Consider the following 21,068-nt stretch of genomic DNA (forward strand, 5'->3'; position numbering starts at 1 on the left):
AGTATGAGGCTGGTAAGTAGAGGGTGACACATCTGTACAGTATGCGGCTGGTAAGTAGAGGGTGACATCTGTATAGTACTGTATGAGGCTGGTAAGTAGAGGGTGACACATCTGTATAGTATGTGGATGGTAAGTAGAGGGTGACATCTGTACAGTATGTGGCTGGTAAGTAGAGGGTGACATCTGTACAGAATGCGGCTGGTAAGTAGAGGGTGACATCTGTATAGTATGTGGCTGGTAAGTAGAGGGTGACATCTGTACAGTATGTGGCTGGTAAGTAGAGGGTGACATATGTACAGTATGCGGCTGGTAAGTAGAGGGTGACATCTGTACAGTATGTGGCTGGTAAGTAGAGGGTGACACCTGTACAGTATGTGGCTGGTAAGTAGAGGGTGACATCTGTACTGTATGCGGCTGGTAAGTAGAGGGTGACATCTGTACTGTATGCGGCTGGTAAGTAGAGGGTGACATCTGTACAGTATGAGGCTGGTAAGTAGAGGGTGACATATGTACTGTATGCGACTGGTAAGTAGAGGGTGACATCTGTACGGTATGTGGCTGGTAAGTAGAGGGTGACATCTGTACAGTATGCGGCTGGTAAGTAGAGGGTGACATCTGAACAGTATGTGGCTGGTAAGTAGAGGGTGACATCTGTACAGTATGTGGCTGGTAAGTAGAGGGTGACATCTGTACAGTATGTGGCTGGTAAGTAGAGGATGACATATGTACTGTATGCGGCTGGTAAGTAGAGGGTGACATCTGCACAGTATGCGGCCGGTAAGTAGAGGGTGAAATCTTTATGATGTGTGTTGTGATGTCATGCATAGCAGCCACAGAAGGGAGATCACACCTAGACATAAAAGTCACCTCTTACTGACATCTGTAAGTTCTTATTACATAACACCTAGTGAATGCTACAAGCACTATAATGCAGGTACAGTAGTTCTAGCTGTCGGGGCCTTTAGTGAGGCTCTTCATATTGGCAGCAGAGGTTTCGCTGAAGGATAATGATTGAAGTGGATCAAACTCCCTGGAGACAGAACAGAACTGAGAATTGTGCCAATTACTTCAGTGGGCGTTTTACCTTTCCTTTATCTGTTAAGCTGCGTCTCATTGCTCCTAGGAAACAAGATTGGTGATTTATCACGGTGCTATGAGAGCAGGAGCTGGGCAGCCTCCATCTCTGCTGCTTCTGGCCAGATCCACAATATGCACCCTGCTCATCTGGCTTGCTGCAGCGGAGATGGTTACCTAGTCCTAGACCGTGCATATTAAAGTGCAGCTATAACCTAGCTACTGTAGTCTGTCATTTGTAGTAGCTATAATAGAACATATTGTAGATAATTAACAGAGCTATGTAGTGCCATGGGAACGAGTTACATTACTGAGGCATGAGAAACAATGGTCCACGTGCCTCGGTGACTTCACTAATTACCCCTATGTGTGACATCACACTATCTGCTGACATCAGACATTTACCAAAGCTGGAAAAGCCCAGTGGTGTTCTGTACTACGGTATAGCCGAGGATAGCTGCACCAGTGAAGCTTTGTGGTGACACCCATACTGTTACCACCATATGATTTCTTACATGATACTGCTAATGGCTCTCCATGTAATATAAGGGAATGTGCACATTTATTACATGTAATAGCACATGAGGAGAATATGGCCATTGGGTTTGAGACCAGAGTTTTGGCATCTGCTATACACCAGCCACCAGAGATTGGACATCAGTTATACACCAGCCACCAGAGATTGGACATCAGTTATACACCAGCCACCAGAGATTGGACATCAGTTATATACCAACCACCAGAGATTGGACATCAGTTATGTACCAACCACCAGAGATTGGACATCAGTTATATACCAACCACCAGAGATTAGACATCAGTTATATACCAACCACCAGAGATTGGACATCAGTTATATACCAACCACCAGAGATTGGACATCAGTTATATACCAACCACCAGAGATTGGACATCAGTTATATACCAACCACCAGAGATTGGACATCAGTTATATACCAACCACCAGAGATTGGACATCAGTTATATACCAGCCAACAGAGATTGGACATCAGTTATATACCAACCACCAGAGATTGGACATCAGTTATGTACCAACCACCAGAGATTGGACATCAGTTATATACCAACCACCAGAGATTGGACATCAGTTATATACCAACCACCAGAGATTGGACATCAGTTATATACCAACCACCAGAGATTGGACATCAGTTATATACCAACCACCAGAGATTGGACATCAGTTATATACCAACCACCAGAGATAGGACATCTAATATACACCAACCACCAGAGATAGGACATCAGTTATATACCAACCACCAGACATAGGACATCAGTTATATACCAACCACCAGAGATAGGACATCAGTTATATACCAACCACCAGATATAGGACATCAGTTATATACCAACCACCAGAGATAGGACATCAGTTATTTACCAACCACCAGAGATAGGACATCAGTTATATACCAACCACCAGAGATAGGACATCAGTTATATACCAACCACCGGAGATTGGACATCAGTTATATACCAACCACCAGAGATAGGACATCTAATATACACCAACCACCAGAGATAAGACATCAGTTATATACCAACCACCAGACATAGGACATCAGTTATATACCAACCACCAGAGATAGGACATCAGTTACTGTATATACCAACCACCAGAGATAGGACATCAGTTATATACCAGCAACCAGAGATTGGACATCAGTTATATACAAACCATCAGAGATAGGACATCAGTAATATACCAACCACCAGAGATTGGACATCAGTTATATACCAACCACCAGAGATAGGACATCAGTTATATACCAACCACCAGAGATAGGACATCAGTTATATACCAACCACCAGAGATAGGACATCAGTTATATACCAACCACCAGAGATAGGACATCAGTTATATACCAACCACCAGAGATAGGACATCAGTTATATACCAACCACCAGAGATAGGACATCAGTTATATACCAACCACCAGAGATTGGACATCAGTTATATACCAACCACCAGAGATTGGACATCAGTTATATACCAACCACCAGAGATAGGACATCAGTTATATACCAACCACCAGAGATTGGACATCAGTTATATACCAACCATCAGAGATAGGACATCTAATATACACCAACCACCAGAGATAAGACATCAGTTATATACCAACCACCAGACATAGGACATCAGTTATATACCAACCACCAGAGATAGGACATCAGTTACTGTATATACCAACCACCAGAGATAGGACATCAGTTATATACCAGCAACCAGAGATTGGACATCAGTTATAAACCAACCACCAGAGATAGGACATCAGTAATATACCAACCACCAGAGATTGGACATCAGTTATATACCAACCATCAGAGATAGGACATCAGTAATATACCAACCACCAGAGATTGGACATCAGTTATATACCAACCACCAGAGATAGGACATCAGTTATATACCAACCACCAGAGATAGGACATCAGTTATATACCAACCACCAGAGATAGGACATCAGTTATATACCAACCACCAGAGATAGGACATCAGTTATATACCAACCACCAGAGATAGGACATCAGTTATATACCAACCACCAGAGATAGGACATCAGTTATATACCAACCACCAGAGATAGGACATCAGTTATATACCAACCACCAGAGATAGGACATCAGTTATATACCAACCACCAGAGATAGGACATCAGTTATATACCAACCACCAGAGATTGGACATCAGTTATATACCAACCACCAGAGATTGGACATCAGTTATATACCAACCACCAGAGATAGGACATCAGTTATATACCAACCACCAGAGATTGGACATCAGTTATATACCAACCATCAGAGATAGGACATCAGTAATATACCAGCCACCAGAGATAGGACATCTAATATACACCAACCACCAGAGATAAGACATCAGTTATATACCAACCACCAGACATAGGACATCAGTTATATACCAACCACCAGAGATAGGACATCAGTTACTGTATATACCAACCACCAGAGATAGGACATCAGTTATATACCAGCAACCAGAGATTGGACATCAGTTATAAACCAACCACCAGAGATAGGACATCAGTAATATACCAACCACCAGAGATTGGACATCAGTTATATACCAACCATCAGAGATAGGACATCAGTAATATACCAACCACCAGAGATTGGACATCAGTTATATACCAACCACCAGAGATAGGACATCAGTTATATACCAACCACCAGAGATAGGACATCAGTTATATACCAACCACCAGAGATAGGACATCAGTTATATACCAACCACCAGAGATAGGACATCAGTTATATACCAACGACCAGAGATAGGACATCAGTTATATACCAACCACCAGAGATAGGACATCAGTTATATACCAACCACCAGAGATTGGACATCAGTTATATACCAACCACCAGAGATTGGACATCAGTTATATACCAACCATCAGAGATAGGACATCAGTAATATACCAGCCACCAGAGATAGGACATCAGTTATATACCAACCACCAGAGATAGGACATCAGTTATATACCAACCACCAGAGATAGGACATCAGTTATATACCAACCACCAGAGATAGGACATCAGTTACTGTATATACCAGCCACCAGAGATAGGACATCTAATATACACCAACCACCAGTGATAGGACATCAGTTATATACCAGCCACCAGAGATTGGACATCAGTTATATACCAACCACCAGAGATAGGACATCAGTTATATACCAACCACCAGAGATAGGACATCAGTTATATACCAGCCACCAGAGATAGGACATCAGTTATATACCAACCACCAGAGATAGGACATCAGTTATATACCAACCACCAGAGATTGGACATCAGTTATACACCAACCACCAGAGATAGGACATCAGTTATATACCAACCACCAGAGATAGGACATCAGTTATACACCAACCACCAGAGATTGGACATCAGTTATACACCAACCACCAGAGATTGGACATCAGTTATATACCAACCACCAGAGATAGGACATCAGTTATATACCAACTACCAGAGATAGGACATCAGTTATATACCAACCACCAGAGATAGGACATCAGTTATATACCAACCACCAGAGATAGGACATCAGTTATATACCAACCACCAGAGATAGGACATCAGTTATATACCAACCACCAGAGATTGGACATCAGTTATATACCAACCACCAGAGATAGGACATCAGTTATATACCAACCATCAGAGATAGGACATCAGTTATACACCAACCACCAGAGATTGGACATCAGTTATACACCAACCACCAGAGATTGGACATCAGTTATATACCAACCACCAGAGATTGGACATCAGTTATATACCAACCACCAGAGATAGGACATCAGTTATATACCAACCACCAGAGATAGGACATCAGTTATATACCAACCACCAGAGATAGGACATCAGTTATATACCAACCACCAGAGATTGGACATCAGTTATATACCAACCACCAGAGATAGGACATCAGTTATATACCAACCACCAGAGATAGGACATCAGTTATATACCAGCCACCAGAGATAGGACATCAGTTATATACCAACCACCAGAGATAGGACATCAGTTATATACCAACCACCAGAGATTGGACATCAGTTATACACCAACCACCAGAGATAGGACATCAGTTATATACCAACCACCAGAGATAGGACATCAGTTATATACCAACCACCAGAGATTGGACATCAGTTATACACCAACCACCAGAGATTGGACATCAGTTATATACCAACCACCAGAGATAGGACATCAGTTATATACCAACCACCAGAGATAGGACATCAGTTATATACCAACCACCAGAGATAGGACATCAGTTATATACCAACCACCAGAGATAGGACATCAGTTATATACCAACCACCAGAGATAGGACATCAGTTATATACCAACCACCAGAGATTGGACATCAGTTATATACCAACCACCAGAGATAGGACATCAGTTATATACCAACCATCAGAGATAGGACATCAGTTATATACCAACCACCAGAGATTGGACATCAGTTATATACCAACCACCAGAGATAGGACATCAGTTATATACCAACCACCAGAGATAGGACATCAGTTATATACCAACCACCAGAGATAGGACATCAGTTATATACCAACCACCAGAGATAGGACATCAGTTATATACCAACCACCAGAGATAGGACATCAGTTATATACCAACCACCAGAGATAGGACATCAGTTATATACCAACCACCAGAGATAGGACATCAGTTATATACCAGCCACCAGAGATAGGACATCAGTTATGTACCAACTACCAGATATAGGACATCAGTTATATACCAACCACCAGAGATAGGACATCAGTTATATACCAGCCACCAGAGATAGGACATCAGTTATGTACCAACTACCAGATATAGGACATCAGTTATATACCAACCACCAGAGATAGGACATCAGTTATATACCAGCCACCAGAGATAGAACATCAGTTATATACCAACCACCAGATATAGGACATCAGTTATATACCAGCCACCAGAGATAGGACATCAGTTATATGCCAACCACCAGATATAGGACATCTAATATACACCAACCACCAAAGATTGGACATCTACAATACAGCAACCATCAGAGATAGGACATTAGTTATATACCAAACACCAAAGATTGGACATCTACTATACACCAACCACCAGAGATAGGACATATACTATAGCCCAACAACCAGAGACTAGATGCCTGCTATACATCAGCCACCAGAGATTGGACAACTGCTATTAACCAGCCACAAGATACATTTGTCACACCATAAGGACAGAAACCCCTATTCAGGACAAGGAAGGTAGCTAGTAGAAAATGCCAAAATGGGCAGTTCAATGGGCTCCCTCATAGTCTAGCAATCTTAATCATATCACCTAGCCCACATTACACTGTTACATCAGTTACCTCCCCTCCTGCATTCTGCAGGAGACTCCCTGACATAGCAGCAATCTCCCTCTCTCCCTCATTAGTCTACCAATCTCCCTCATGTCACCTAGCCCACATTACACTGTTACATCATAGTTACATCCCCTCCTGCATTCTGCAGGAGACTCCCTGACATAGCAGCAATCTCCCTCTCTCCCTCATTAGTCTAGCAATCTCCCTCATGTCACTTAGCCCACATTACACTGTTACATCATAGTTACCTACCCTCCTGCATTTTGCAGGAGACTCCCTGACATAGCAGCAATCTCCATCTCTCCCTCATTAGTCTAGCAATCTCCCTCATGTCACCTAGCCCACATTACACTGTTACATCATAGTTACATCCCCTCCTGCATTCTGCAGGAGACTCCCTGACATAGCAGCAATCTCCCTCTCTCCCTCATTAGTCTAGCAATCTCCCTCATGTCACCTAGCCCACATTACACTGTTACATCAAAGTTACCTCCCCTCCTGCATTCTGCAGGAGACTCCCTGACATAGCAGCAATCTCCCTCTCTCCCTCATTAGTCTAGCAATCTCCCTTATGTCACCTAGCCCACATTACACTGTTACATCATAGTTACCTCCGCTCCTGCATTCTGCAGGGGACTCCCTGACATAGCAGCAATCTCCCTCTCTCCCTCATTAGTCTAGCAATCTCTCTCATGTCACCTAGCCTACATTACACTGTTACATCATAGTTACCTCCCCTCCTGCATTCTGCAGGAGACTCCCTGACATAGCAGCAATCTCCCTCTCTCCCTTATTAGTCTAGCAATCTCCCTCATGTCACCTAGCCCACATTACACTGTTACATCATAGTTACCTCCCCTCCTGCATTTGGCAGGAGACTCACTGACATAGCAGCAATCTCCCTCTCTCCCTTATTAGTCTAGCAATCTCCCTCATGTCACCTAGCCCACATTACACTGTTACATCATAGTTACCTCCCCTCCTGCATTTGGCAGGAGACTCCCTGACATAGCAGCAATCTCCATCTCTCCCTCATTAGTCTAGCAATCTCCCTCATGTCACCTAGCCCACATTACACTGTTACATCATAGTTACCTCCCCTCCTGCATTTGGCAGGAGACTCCCTGACATAGCAGCAATCTCCCTCTCTCCCTCATTAGCCTAGCAATCTCCCTCATGTCACTTAGCCCATATTACACTGTTACATCATAGTTACCTCCCCTCCTGCATTTGGCAGGAGACTCCCTGACATAGCAGCAATCTCCCTCTCTCCCTCATTAGTCTAGCAATCTCCCTCATGTCACCTAGCCCACATTACACTGTTACATCATAGTTACCTCCCCTCCTGCATTTGGCAGGAGACCCCCTGACATAGCAGCAATCTCCATCTCTCCCTCATTAGTCTAGCAATCTCCCTCATGTCACCTAGCCCACATTACACTGTTACATCATAGTTACCTCCCCTCCTGCATTTGGCAGGAGACTCCCTGACATAGCAGCAATCTCCCTCTCTCCCTCATTAGTCTAGCAATCTCCCTCATGTCACTTAGCCCACATTACCACTTACTTTGTGGAAAAAGGAATGAGAGACAGAGACATTTACATTGAATCATCAGCGCCATTTCCCAGCACTTTACCAAATATAGTATCTCTTACTAAAGCTGGCCATACATCAGAAAGATCGATCTTAAGATCGATTGCGCTCATGATTGTGTACAATTTCCCTTGAAATCCCCGGCAGTCCTTGGTGGTTTTTGGACACACAATCTACTCACAATCCATCATACAATCAGTCATACAATCCATCTACTGCATGATTATGTATACAAGATGTGCACACAATCTGCATACAATCCATCATACAATCAGTCATACAATCAGTCATACAATCCATCTTATGATTGATTGTATGATTGTGTACACAAGATGTGCACACAATCTGCATACAATCCATCTTACAATCGATTGAGATTGTATGATTGGGTACAATATCTTTCTGATGTATGGCCACCTTAACTCTTTTGGGGCTCATCTACATTTGGATATAAGTCAATTTAAATTACACACCCACGCTTCTAGGTGCCATGTCCACAATCTCTCCATATATGAAAATAGACACGCCCTTTGTGTGGAGCATGACACGCCCCCTCAACGGAGCACTTTGCAAAAAGTCGGCAAGTATGCTCCATAAGAGACTTTAGTGGTGATTGGCGCAATCCCATTGCCACACAACTGCATCTAATGTGCTGCCGCGGCTCATAGAAAACCATTGAGTGGTGATGTCACAAGAAAGGGACAAACAAGTATGTGCGGTGGAAATGCTGCAGTGATGAGTGCAGCTACATCTGTACACTATGTTGTCATCCAACGCTACGCCAGCCCCTGCTTATTCAGCACCGAATATTTATCCTTTACCCCAATCTTCATAGCAGCACCATGGAGAGCGAACTCTTCAGCCAGCCCTCCTCTAGGCCCTGAACCCAATGACTACTGAGCGAATTGGAGTGTTTTCAATTCCACCCAGCAGTGAAGGAGTCAATCACCTTATTTCTGCAATCCTCTCACCTGTGCCAGTGTTTGCTGCAGGGTTAATGATTAAACCCCCTTCTACCTGTGACTTTCTGCCATGCACTTACATAGAACATCTTGTTTGTTCATATACTGTAGAGTAATGGGGTAATTCAGGCCTGCTCGCTAGGTTGAACACACGCTCATTCTGCACATTCATAGGTCCGCTTCCTGACAAATTGGGGGGCGGGCTCTGATGTCATGTGACGTCATACACCATCTAAGTTGTAGATGACTGAAATCCTCTCCGCTGCAGAATATGTGTGAGCTATATACAGTAAATAACTGTCAGCAATAATACACACACATACACAGGGCAAAGGAACTGAGACTCACAGCCACAAATCAAATGTCGGCTTTCATCGATGAGGACACCTAAGACAATTAAAACAAATCTTTTATTGGCTCATAAAATATAATTTATAAAGTGGCATAAAGCTAATTTTGGAGTCTCCTCACAGGGGGTGGGATGTACTAAGCATCATATTTACAATACAAGATATATAGCCTGGTGTAAATAACACAGGTATGCACCAAGAAATGTGCACAGGACGTCTCTCCCGGTAAGAGTTGTCCTTTGTGATAAATGGCCGGGATACTTTCTGTGCGTACACGGTATGGGGTGCTGCGAGGAACCATCTCCCCTGAGATGCATATAGAGGTAATATCTGGGTAATATCATTTATAATATCATTTATAATGGAATCATAGAACAGATCAGAAACATGGCGCTTGGGATGCCGGCGGTGAGAAGACCGACAGTGTGGAATCCTCGGGTGGTAGATATTGTAACCCCCCCTTCAATGTTCCCTTCCTGCAGCCTAACCCTAAACTTCCACCCATTCCCATGTCCTAACCCCCCTTACCAGTGCCGGTATTCTTACATTCGGGATACTGATACTGATTCCAGAGCCGGCATTGTGAGTGGTGTCCCGGTGGAAGTCTTCTGACCAGTGTTGGGATTCCGGCGTCACTATTCCGACCGCTACATCCCAAGTGCCGAAATGCTGACTGGATCCCATTCAAATGTTGTAGAGAGTTTTCTCATGAGGGATTACCCGCTAAGACATTCCTCCTCTGGAATCTACGAGTATGGCAAGGCCAAATATCTAGCCATCTTCCTTTTGTTAGTAAATGGTAATATACTGCATTGATGTCTTATAAAATAATACAATTAGTGTGGCAACTCCTGGGATATGGCCCTAAAATTGCTGTGATTAGACACACTGCCGCTCTGACACTTCCAGACGCACTGCTGCTCTGCCACTCCCAGACGCACTGCTGCTCTGACACTTCCGTACACTGCCGCTCTGCCACTTACAGATGCACTGCCACTCTGCTACTCCCAGAAGCACTGCCCCTCTGCCACTCCCAGACGCACTGCTGCTCTGACACTTCTGTACACTGCCGCTCTGCCACTCCCAGATGCACTGCCACTCTGCCACTCCCAGATACACTGCCGCTCTGCCACTCCCAGACGCACTGCTGCTCTGACACTTCCGTACACTGCCGCTCTGCCACTTACAGATGCACTGCCACTCTGCTACTCCCAGAAGCACTGCCCCTCTGCCACTCCCAGACGCACTGCTGCTCTGACACTTCTGTACACTGCCGCTCTGCCACTCCCAGATGCACTGCCACTCTGCCACTCCCAGATACACTGCCGCTCTGCCACTCCCAGATACACTGCCGCTCTGCCACTCCCAGATTCACTGCCGCTCTGCCACTCCCAGATGCACTGCCACTCTGACACTTCCAGACGCACTGCTGCTCTGACACTTCCAGAAGCACTGCCACTCTGCCACTCCCAGATGCACTGCCACTCTGCCACTCCCAGATACACTGCCGCTCTGCCACTCCCAGATGCACTGCCACTCCCAGATACACTGCCGCTCTGCCACTCCCAGATACACTGCCGCTCTGCCACTCCCAGATTCACTGCCGCTCTGCCACTCCCAGATGCACTGCCGCTCTGCCAATCTCAGATACACTGCCGCTCTGCCACTCCCAGATGCACTGCCGCTCTACCACTCCCAGATACACTGCCGCTCTGCCACTCCCAGATACACTGCCGCTCTGCCACTCCCAGATGCACTGCCGCTCTGCCACTCCCAGACGCACTGCCGCTCTGCCACTCCCAGACGCACTGCCACTCCCAAACGCACTGCCACTCCCAGATACACTGCCGCTCTGACACTCCCAGACCCACTGCCGCTCTGACACTTCCAGATGTACTGCCGCTCTGACACTCCCAGACCCACTGCCGCTCTGCCACTTCCAGACCCACTGCCGCTCTGACACTCCCAGACCCACTGCCGCTCTGACACTCCCAGACCCACTGCCGCTCTGACACTCCCAGACCCACTGCCGCTCTGCCACACCCAGATCCACTGCCGCTCTGACACTCCCAGACGCACTGCCACTCCCAGACGCACTGCCGCTCTGACACTCCCAGACCCACTGCCGCTCTGACACTTCCAGATGTACTGCCGCTCTGACACTCCCAGACCCACTGCCGCTCTGCCACTCCCAGATCCACTGCCGCTCTGCCACTTCCAGATGTACTGCCGCTCTGACACTCCCAGACCCACTGCCGCTCTGCCACTTCCAGACCCACTGCCGCTCTGACACTCCCAGACCCACTGCCGCTCTGCCACTCCCAGACCCACTGCTGCTCTGCCACTCCCAGATCCACTGCCACTCTGCCACTCCCAGATCCACTGCCGCTCTGATACTCTTAAGGCCCCCATACACTAGCCGATTTTGGTCAGATTTCAGCCAGATCAGTCGGATCTGGCCGAAATCGGACCAAAATCGGCTAGTTTTGATGTCCCCTCAGATCCGATGCGCGGTCCCGTGCATCGGATCTGCGTCGGGTGGTCGGACCTGCTGCACGTCCGACCACCCGACTTGGGACCTAGTGGGGCGGCGCGGCGGTGGAGGGAGCAGGGGGGGCTGGGGACGCTGCGGGGGACACAGGCTGCATAGAGCCGGGCAGGGGGAGCCGGCCGGGAGCTGTCAGTAATGAATAAAAAAAAAAAGCCCATACAATGAATGGGCGGCCTGTGATTGGCTGAGCGCTCTCTCAGCCAGTCAGCAATTGGCTGAGAGAGCGCTCAGCAGCCAATCACAGGCTGCCCATTCATTGTATGGGTTTTTTTTTTTTATTCATTACTGACAGCTCCCGGCCGGCTCCCCCTGCCCGGCTCTATGCAGCCTGTGTCCCCCGCAGCGTCCCCAGCCCCCCCCTGCTCCCTCTACCGCCTCGCCGCACAGACGCTGTCCCCCGCAGCGGGGGACACAGACGTGTCCCCCGCAGCGTCCCCAGCCCCCCCTGCTCCCTCTACCGCCTCGCAGCACAGACGCTGTCCCCCGCAGCGTCCCCAGCAGCGGGGGACACAGACGTGTCCCCCGCAGCGTCCCCAGCCCCCCTGCTCCCACCTCTGTAGCCCCCCCCTGCTCCCCGGGTTTTTTTACATGTGATAAATCGAGACGATTTATCACATGTAAAAAATGGCACATCAAGTGCTAATCTAATCAAGCTCCCCCGGGGAGCAGCCGGGGAAGCTCAGGGGGAAGTCGGGGGCGACTTGTCCTAAGGACAAGTCGCCCTAGTGTATGGGGGCCTTTACTCTCCGGACGCACCACACTTTTTATTATTAGGGAGGCCAATCCTGGGATCCCGGGATTGAGCATTTTTCAATCCAGAGATTAAAACAATGCCCCAAGATTGCTATCCCGGCCTAAATACAATAATACAATGGCGTTATACAGATTCCATACTGTATATCATTATACCATAGGTCTGTACAATTACCATCCCTCTATATATTATATAATAATGACATAAATTGGCAGCTTCAGTAATTTCTATGGATGGGGATATGTTATAGCAACATAATGCACTCACACGGCAGCTAATTGGAAGAATTCCGTGAATGTAATGTTAGGATATGACGGCAGGGGGTCATTACAAGCAGAAGAAAACAGTGTTTATTTGATGCTATTATTTGCATCTGATCACCACAATACCCCCCCCCCCCCCACACACACACACACACACACACACACACACCACCCCCAGTTTATCACTGGCCTAAGGGTTTGATTCTGGTTGGTTTGCAAAAGTAAACACCTTCTATAATGGACAAACTCATGCTGCACTGCAGGTGGGGCAGATGTAACATGTGCAGAGAGAATTAGATTTGGGTGAGTTATTTTGTTTCTGTGCAGGGTAAATACTGGCAGCTTTATTCTTACACTGCAATTTAGATTTCAGTTTGAAGTACACACCCCACCCAAATCTAACTCTCACTGCATATGTTACATCTGCCCCACCTGCAGTGCAGCATAGTTTTGTCCATTAAAGAAGGAGTTTACTTTTACAAACCAACCAGAAATTACCCCCTAAATGACAACAGTGGAGGTTGGAATCTCGTGTGGAGCATTACACTTGGGGAACAGGGAATGAGGGAGGTTTCTGTCCTCCCCAGCATTACGGTTTGACAGGAGTAACGCCCCAGTTAGACTCCTCACTGGTCACTTAATATCCCAGTGTTGTGTCATCCAGACCTTACCTGCTCTGCATATTAGCAGCCCCAGATCTATGCACCCTTCATCTGTCCATCCGGTGTACCGCTCTACCACGGACACATAACATAACCTTTGCCCCACACATGGTTGGGAATGTCCCCAGTGTTTACTATGTAGCAGGTGACTAGGATTAGAGACTCCCACAGCGACACCTGCAAACCATTATTCAGTGTAACAACACGTCAGCCAACCCAACAACAGGTGTGCACGTAGCGGCCAGATGTACAGTTGGGACGGGTTGGGATCATTTGGTCAACAGTCATTAGGTCGACATGGGTCTAGGTCGACGTGGGAAAAAGTCGCCATGGTTCTAGGTCGAAAGGTCATTAGTCCACAGGTCGTCAGGTCATTATTTCAACAATGTCTAGGTCGACAGAGTAAAAAGGTGGACATGGGAGTTTTCACTGTTTTTTTTTTACCTGAATGTCAACACAGTCGACATGGACACAGTTTACAGTGCGCCGCATCCCCTTGCAGCGCTCGCTACGCTCGGCACACTATTTTATTCTCCAACCACGCCCTAGTGTATGGTAGGGCATGAAATACCGCCTGTCGGCACATGTCGGCTAAAAAAACAGTGAAAAACCCCATGTCGACCTTTTGACTGCCAAACTAATGACCTGTCGAAGTAACGACCTGTCAGACTAATGGCCTTCCGACCTAGAACCATGTCGACCTAGACCCATGTCATCTTTTTCCCATGTCGACCTAATGACTGTCGACCATCATGCTGTAGAGCAAATGACCGCATCCCATTGGAACATCCCCAAATCAGGTCCATCAGCACTTCTGCCAGAGACCGGTCACAGTGAGGTGACAGTACGCCTTCTATCTATATATAAATAAATAAAAGACTAATACCTCCTCACCTCTATTAGCTGAAGTACCACCAGTGAACACTAGAGGCCAATAGACCGAATGACTCCTTAACAGAAAGCAAGAGAGATGGTGCGCCAGTGGTGCACACCTGGACACCACTGGCGAACCTATTCCCCATTAGTGGTATGCCCGGAAATTTTCCGGGACAGCCCGCTGCGGTAGAGCAGCTGAGCCCAGAAAATTTCCAGGCATACCACCCAAGGGGTTAATAACTGTCTGCTGTGAGGAGGCGGCCATTTTGCAAGAGACATTTTTATTGTATCAGGAGGGCGCACACATTTTAGTTACGCCACTTCTGAGCTGCCGGTACTCTTTACCTAGAACGGCGCCCATCGCGGTGATCGCGACATCGCGGGCAGTACATAAACGGCCGCGACGCGATGCCCGCGATCACCGCGATTTTCCCATAGGGAACAATGTTAAAAAGCCTGATTGACCGCGATTTTGCATTCAATGCCTCAATGCCCGCGATTTTCACATAGGAATCAATGTTAAATGGGCTACAGAGCCCAAATAGGCAGAATTAACCCTTAAATGTCCCCCCAATTTTTGTACGCCACCCCACGATCCACGCCAACCCGAAGCGTGGCGAGCGCAGCGAGCCCGCGAGGGGCGGCGGTACGCGTCCTCCGACCTTTTCATGCCCTACTATCCACGTCGGCGTGGAGTTGAGAATAGAATAGTGTGGCGAGCGTAGCGAGCCACCGAGCCCGAAGCGTGGCGAGCGCAGCGAGCCCCGCGAGGGGACGCGGACACCTTCACAGGTAAACGCGTCCCCTCGCGGGCTTCACAGGTGTCCGCTTTTCGCCACGGATACCTGTGAAGCCCGCGAGGGGACGCGTATAACTGTGAAGGTATCCGCGTCCCCTCGCGGGGCTCGCTGCGCTCGCCACGCTTCGGGCTCGGTGGCTCGCTGCGCTCGCCACACTATTCTATTCTCAACTCCACGCCGACGTGGATAGTAGGGCATGAAAAGGTGGGAGGACGCGTACCGCCGCCCCTCGCGGGCTCGCTGCGCTCGCCACGCTTCGGGTTGGCGTGGATCGTGGGGTGGCGTACAAAAATTGGGGTGACATTTAAGGGTTAATTCTGCCTATTTGGGCTCTGTAGCCCATTTAACATTGATTCCTATGTGAAAATCGCGGGCATTGAGGCATTTTAAAGTAAAATCGCGGTCAATCAGGCTTTTTAACATTGTTCCCTATGGGAAAATCGCGGTGATCGCGGGTACACGATTTTTATGTACCCGCGATTTACCCGCGATGCCCGCGATTTTTTACCCCCGACGCCCGCGATTCTAATCGCGGGCGCCGTTCTAGGTAAAGAGTACCAAGCTGTTATTTTGACAGGCTTATATAAAGTGTCATCCCTCCATGAACGATTCTATAACTTCCTTCATATAAAAATATACAGTGGTCACATATTTGAGGCATCTCTTCTATTCAGTTTTACTGACAGGAAGCCGCCGTTTGTGGTCGGTAACTGTCCGTTTTCTGGTCTGAATCAGGCCCCTATATATCCCCCTGCATCGTTCCCTCAGTGACCGGACATTTTAAATGCATGATTTCAGTTTGGTTTTACATACATTAACGATGCAGTTTGTATCTCGGGATACAGATATATACGCATGCGCCAATTTGAGACCATGAGCGTCTAAGTCTCTAATGCATACACACCATGAATTCCCTATAGGACAGTGATGGCTAACCTTGACACTCCAGCTGTTGTTGAACTACACATCCCAGCATGCCCTGCATCAGTTTTGGCATGGCCAAAAAAGTAAAACTGTAGCAGGGCATGCTGGGATGCGTAGTTTAACAACAGCTGGAGTGTCAAGGTTAGCCATCACTGCTATAGGAAGTTGGTGCGTAGGCAGTGCCCACGCAAGGTTGCAGGCACACTGACCACAACAAATGACCCACCACAATGGCGGGTTCGATGAGCATTGCCCCATCTGTATACAGGTAAATCGGATAGCCTGCCAACCGCAGGCTCTGTGCAATGCTTAAAAGTAGCAATCATTTAAAATGCAAAAGTATTTTATCTCTCTCTGCTTTATAGCCAGGGCTTAGTACACATATATACCAATTTCATATCATCCCCTGTAACAGGCCTATGTGCTCAGCCCTTTCCCATAATTCCCCTGCTGTTCCTACCTAGAGCCACACGTTATGGATCCACCATTACACCAACTGGCCGAGGTCTCTGAGGAATACACCTGAGAGGTTCTGGGGCTGTGGCGGCTGGAAGAGAACAGCACTCTCTATAGATATTGCAGCTCATGTACATACCTAGGATTCCTGGTGCCTCTCAGGGGTCACGTGCCTGACACAGCTATAAGTAATAATGCCAGATAAAGGCCGCTGACAGCCAGGAGATATGTCAGTGTTCCAGGATGTGCCCCTAGAGTGTTAATATAATGTATACACCTTGCAATCTGCCGCCATTTCCCATATGTCAGTAGTCACCACAAGAACAAGCCGCACTAGTGATAACCAGGAGTTATTCCTGTGAGCCTGGTTCTGAGTCTCTCACGCAAAGGTGCGTGCAGCAGTTCCTAATGGCGGTCACATGGCTGCGCCTTACATGCCGCCGAATGTGCAATGGCAGGAATAAGCTCAAACAAGTGATTGTATACAGTACACAACAAAAATAGTAATATGTCATTTGATAGGTGCAAATTTCCAACAGTAGCCAGGACAGCATCAGTAGTAACGCGGTACGACACACCGGTTTATCAGTAGTAACGCGGTACGACACACCGGTTTATCAGTAGTAACGCGGTACGACACACCGGTTTATCAGTAGTAACGCGGTACGACACACCGGTTTATCAGTAGTAACGCGGTACGACACACCGGTTTATCAGTAGTAACGCGGTACGACACACCGGTTTATCAGTAGTAACGCGGTACGACACATCGGTTTATCAGTAGTAACGCGGTACGACACACCGGTTTATCAGTAGTAACGCGGTACGACACACCGGTTTATCAGTAGTAACGCGATACGACACACCGGTTTATCAGTAGTAACGCGGTACGACACACCGGTTTATTAGTAGTAACGCGGTACGACACACCGGTTTATCGGTAGTAACGCTGTACGACACACCGGTTTATCGGTAGTAACGCGGTACGACACACCGGTTTATCGGTAGTAACGCGGTACGACACACCGGTTTATCGGTAGTAACGCGGTACGACACACCGGTTTATCGGTAGTAACGCGGTACGACACACCGGTTTATCGGTAGTAACGCGGTACGACACACCGGTTTATCAGTAGTAACGCGGTACGACACACCGGTTTATCAGTAGTAACGCGGTACGACACACCGGTTTATCAGTAGTAACGCGGTACGACACACCGGTTTATCAGTAGTAACGCGGTACCACACACCGGTTTATCAGAAGTAACGCGGTACGACACACCGGTTTATCAGTAGTAACGCGGTACGACACACCCGTTTATCAGTAGTAACGCGGTACCACACACCGGTTTATCAGTAGTACCGCGGTACGACACACCGGTTTATCAGTAGAAGGTCTCTGGGAAATGTAACATTTTTGGCAACTAATCACCTAAAGGCTAAGTATACGGCACATCCAGTATCTACTAAGGGGTATGGGTCATTGGGTCGACACTATTAATGTCGACATACATGTGGCCACTAACAGTCAACAAGGCTCATCACAGCCTGATGCTGTAAGATGACAAGCAGACAGGAAGCTATGACAACGGCTGCAACCATGAGCTCTCATACAGGCCCGGGACATTGCCATGGGAACAGCCTTTACCAGGGAAACAGGTGGAAACATGAACATCTGAAGATAATACAAAGTGATCATTACATCATTGGTACAAGGGATCTGTCACTTCATCTTCCGAAAGGTAAAGCAGGGAAAATTACAAGTTATGTTAATTAAGCCGCGGATGTTAGAAGACACAAAATGACGTAGCGACAGATAATCCCAGGATGTGATAGTACATGGGACGCTACTGCGCCTGTCCACCGCCAGCATCCTTCATCTGTGCAATGGGATTTGCTGCTGCTCATCTGATTACAAGAATCCTGAGGTGACCGGACGGGGTTTCCAGAAAACCTGTTCCTAGGTGAAACACCCTGATGAAGTTCCCAAGTACCAGGTGAAGTGATCAAGATTCTGCATTCATGATGTGAAAGTGGTATAACGTAAGGCCCCCATACACCTAAATGAGATTGTACCCACGCGTACAATCTCGATGGGTTGGAAGACGGATTGCATGTAGATTGTGCGCACATCGTATGCACACAATCGTGCAATGCGCGGTCCCGCGGGTTCGAATGGTTGGTCCTCTGATCAGACTGATCAGTTGTGATTGGGACCAAATCGCATGTGCTTTTAAGCACATGCAATTGGTCGTTTGATGGGTCCACCACCTTACCCCGCTGCCGCACTCCTCCGCTCACCACAGCCTTCAGCCGCACTCCACTGCCGCCGCCACCTTTCCCCGCACTCCTCTGCCTCGGAGGAGACAGATGCTAGAGATCATATTAGACCTCAAGTGTCTGACAGGGAGCACAACGCTATGCTATCTTGGCACTTCCGGGTAAAGCTTCAGCGATGTGCTCCCTGTCAGACGATAGCGGTCAAATATGACCTCTAGCGTTTGTCTCCTCTGAAGCTCCAAGACCCCTGGGCAATGAGCATTAACCCTTGGCAACAAGAATTAGCCCCTGGCAATGAGCATTAACCCCTGGCAACAAGCATTAACCCCTGGCAATGAGCATTAACCCGTGGCAACAAGCATTAACCCCTGGCAATGAGCATTAACCCGTGGCAACAAGCATTAACCCCTGGCAACGAGCATTAAACCTTGGCAAGGAGGATTAATTCCTGGCAATGAGCATAAAGCCTTGGCAACGAGCACTGACCCCTTGGTTGCCTGCAGCAGCTAGATTGTACTACAGATTGTGTGCACATTGTGAGTACATTGTATGTAAAAAAACACCAATTTTGCCAGGAGTTGAAGGGAAATCTGGACAATCATGATTGTGAGCAGGTCTTGATTGTGAGCCAGCTATACACAGATCATGCTACCGGTGACATGTGATTAGCTTATCAGCCATTTATTATCACTGACTGGAACCCTTCCACTGTTTCCCTGGATTACCTGTAAAGTGGAGTACGAAGCCCCATCTCCTGCTGGTGAGGCCTCGGCAGCGTAATCTGCCGCTAATCCAACCAAGGTCAGCCCAGCTAGGACAATTAAAAACAATTTCTATTGATTCATTTTTGTCTCAGGATTATAAAACCTCAGGGATCTAACGGCAGGATAACGGATGGAAAGGGGGAAAAATTATATATTTATGTGTAGAAATGTGCTACTATATACTGATATATATATATATATATATATATATATATATATATCTAGAGTGAAGAGAATAGAAGAGGGCGCTTCATGGTGCATTAAACGAGTAGATTTATTGGATCCAAATACACAATAAAATCCAGAGTAAAAGCAATTGCTCGTACCAAGTAATACAACACTGTGGGCTGATTACCACATGGCATGAAATTATCACACAGGCAAAACTGCTCACTTGTCCGGACAGGCGAATGGAGAACTCCGGGAGTCTGCTACTGACAGGCGCTGGCTTGCGCTGCTGGAGGCAGGAGGACGGGGAGACACCAACACCGGATAGGATCAAAGGGAGACAGCCACAACAGTCGGGTAGAGCGTCACGTGGCTCGTGACGCTCTACCCGACTGTTGTGGCTGTCTCCCTTTGATCCTATCCGGTGTTGGTGTCTCCCCGTCCTCCTGCCTCCAGCAGCGCAAGCCAGCGCCTGTCAGTAGCAGACTCCCGGAGTTCTCCATTCGCCTGTCCGGACAAGTGAGCAGTTTTGCCTGTGTGATAATTTCATGCCATGTGGTAATCAGCCCACAGTGTTGTATTACTTGGTACGAGCAATTGCTTTTACTCTGGATTTTATTGTGTATTTGGATCCAATAAATCTACTCGTTTAATG

The 21,068-nt window shown here is 47.3% G+C and overlaps 1 protein-coding gene across 2 annotated transcripts in view; it reads right to left on the minus strand.

Annotated features, from left to right (window-relative positions):
* The window catches only part of LZTS3 (leucine zipper tumor suppressor family member 3), a 99,072-nt gene that overhangs the window by 25,924 nt on the left and 52,080 nt on the right, over positions 1-21,068 (minus strand). The gene's annotated exons all lie outside the window — the stretch shown is intronic.

The sequence above is a fragment of the Crinia signifera genome, chromosome 1 (genome assembly GCF_055691185.1).
Source record: "Crinia signifera chromosome 1, ASM5569118v1, whole genome shotgun sequence".
In the NCBI taxonomy this organism is placed as follows: domain Eukaryota; kingdom Metazoa; phylum Chordata; class Amphibia; order Anura; family Myobatrachidae; genus Crinia; species Crinia signifera.